This window comes from Cupressus sempervirens, chromosome 3 (assembly GCF_028749045.1).
Source record: "Cupressus sempervirens isolate cs-2001-9-10 chromosome 3, ASM2874904v1, whole genome shotgun sequence".
Classification (NCBI taxonomy): Eukaryota; Viridiplantae; Streptophyta; class Pinopsida; order Cupressales; family Cupressaceae; genus Cupressus; species Cupressus sempervirens.
In genome coordinates, this window is record NC_143120.1 from 190406691 (window position 1) to 190409799 (window position 3109).

The window sequence follows — 3109 nt, forward strand, 5'->3', positions numbered from 1 at the left end:
TAAATCCAAGATATATCCAACATATGATTTTGCATGCCCATATGTGGATAGCATTGAAGGTGTGACACATGCTCGCTGGTCAAGTGAGTACCATGATCATAATGAACACTATTATAGGGTCTTAGAAGACATGGGTTTGCGAAAAGTGCATGTGTGGGATTTTAGTCATTTGAATTTTGTTTATACTCTTCTGAGCAAGCAAAAACTATAGTGGTTTTTAGATAATGAAAAAGTGGAGGGTTGGGATGATCCTCACTTCCCAATAGTGCAAGGAACATTGCGAAGGGGATTGACAGTAGAGGCCTTAAAGCAATTTATTCTGTCACAAGTTTAAATGTTGGACTTTTTCTTTGGAACACCTTTTTTTTCACTTCATTTTCTATAGTTTCCATACAAATTCTTATAACCTATACCAATTAAAATTATAAATCTAAGTTTTCTTTGGCACTTTTGTTTCAAGGAGCATCAAAAAATCAAAAAATCTAAATCTAATGGAGTGGGACAGCCTTTGGACAATGAATAAAAAAATCATTGACCCTATCTATCCTAAACACTCTGCTCTTTTTGAAAATTGTGTTCTTCTATGCTTAACAAATGGGCTTCAAGAACCTTTTGTCAAAATTCTGGCTAGGCATAAAAAGTATGAAGGTGCTGGCAAGAAAGCAACTACTTACACAAAACACATTTGGTTGGAGAGTGCTGATGTTGCTCTTGTCTCAGAAGGTGAAGAGGTAACACTGATGGATTCGGGCAATACAATAATAAAAAATATTGAGAATGACTCAAAGGGTATTATTTTACAGCTTCATGGCATGCTCCATCTTGAAGGATTAGTCAAAACAACAAAGCTAAAGCTGACTTGGCTACCAGAGATTTCAGAGCTTGTCAACTTGTCACTTATTGAAGTTGAGCATTTGATTACTAAAAAGAAGGTATGTTTTTCATTGACTCAAAACCTTTATGATCAATAATGGATGAATTTATGTATGTTTCTATACATTATGTTGGTATTTTATATTGATGTCCAAATATGACTCTCATTGTAAGTTATTGATATAGCTTTCAGTAGTCTATTTGAACAAAGATGTCCAATTTGGCTCTGTGTCACATACACACTGGTAGGGGAGCTCTCATAACTATCAATATTCTAAATTATTTTGTATGGGAAGGTATCCGCAGAACATATACCGGTGAACATTTGAGAACAAAGATGGGAAGGTATCCAAAAATCAAAGAAATATCAAAGTTTAGCTAGATGGTTTAACTCAATATTGTCAGAGTATCCAGTACTTGGTCAAGTAGCTGATAAATATGTTGGTAGAAGAGGAATTGGTAAGACAAAGCCAATAAGTCTGAAAGAAAGTGAGCCTAATGGTATCAAAAGTGAAAGCAATGAGAAAGCAAAGGAGGAAGGTTCTTTTGACATTGATCTATCGGATGTAGAAATTGGGAAAGTTTGTACTCGGTTTACTCCTGAGTCGAGTGGATATCTTCATATTGGACATGCAAAAGCTCATTTTTTAAACCAATACTTTGCTCAAAGGTATAAAGGGCGATTGATTATATGCTTTGATGACACAAAGCCTACTAAAGAAAGCAACGAGTTTGTAGAGAACATATTGAATGACCTTGATACGCTAGGCATTAAAGGAGAAGGACCTACATACACTTCAGATTATTTTTCACAGTTAGTAGAAATGGTTGAGAATTTGATATTTGAGGGGAAGGCATATGTGGATGACACACCTTGAGAGTAGATGCAGAAAGAGAGAATGGATGGAATTGAGTCCATCAATAGGAATAACTCTATGGAGCAAAATATGTGTCTATGGAAAGAAATGATTGTTGCTACTGAGAGGGGGATGCAATGTTGTCTAAGAGGTAAGCTAGATATGCAAGATGTTAACAAAACATTGTGAGATCCTATTTATTATAGATGCAATCTTGTCCACCATCACCATGTTAGATCTAAATACAAGATATATCCAACATATGATTTTGCATGCCCATATGTGGATAGCATTGAAGGTGTGACACATGCTCTCCGGTCAAGTGACTACCATGATCGTAATGAACAATATTATAGGGTCTTAGAAGACATGGGTTTGAAGAAAGTGCATGTATGGGATTTTAGCTGTTTGAATTTTGTTTATACTCTCCTGAGCAAGGGAAAACTATAGTGGTTTGCAGATAATGAAAAAGTGGAGGGTTGGGATGATCCTTGCTTCCCAACAGTGCAAGGAACATTGCGAAGGGGATTTACAGTAGAGGCCTTAAAGCAATTTATTCTGTCACAAGTTTAAATGCTGGACTTTTTCTTTGGAACGCCTTTTTTTTCACTTAATTTTATATAGTTTCCATATAGATTCTTATAACCTATACCAATTAAAATTATAAATCTAAGTTTTCTTTGGCACTTTTGTTTCAAGGAGCATCAAAAAATCAAAAAATCTAAATCTAAAGGAGTGGGACAGCCTTTGGACAATGAATAAAAAAATCATTGACCCTGTCTATCCTAGACACACTACTCTTTTTTAAAATTGTGGTCTTCTATGCTTAACAAATGGGCCTGAAGAACCTTTTGTCAAAATTCTGGCTAGGCATAAAAAGTATGAAGGTGTTGGCAAGAAAGCAACTACTTACACAAAACACATTTGGTTGGAGAGTGTTGATGTTGCTCTTGTCTTAGAAGGTGAAGAGGTAACACTGATGGATTCAGGAAATGCCATAATAAAAAATATTGAGAAGGACTCAAAGGGTATTATTGTACGGCTTCATGGCATGCTCCATCTTGAAGGATCGGTCAAAACAACAAAGCTAAAGCTGACTTGGCTACCAGAGATCTTAGAGCTTGTCAACTTGTCACTTGTTGAAGTTGAGCATTTGATTACTTAAAAGAAGGTATATTTTTCACTAACTCAAAACCTTTGTGGTCAATAATGGATGAATTTACATATGTTTCTGTACATTGTGTTGGTATTTTACATTGATGTCCAAATATGACTCTCATTGCAAGCTGTTGATATAGCTTTCAGTAGTCTGTTCGAACAAAGATGTCCAATTTGGCTCTGTGTCACATACACACTAGTAGGGGAGCTCTCATAACTAT

At 35.6% G+C, this 3109-nt stretch overlaps 1 pseudogene; it reads left to right on the forward strand.

Moving 5' to 3' along the window:
• Positions 1-491: 491 nt before the first annotated feature.
• LOC149565458 (glutamate--tRNA ligase, cytoplasmic pseudogene) lies at positions 492-2895 on the forward strand (annotated as a pseudogene).
• Positions 2896-3109: the final 214 nt, after the last annotated feature.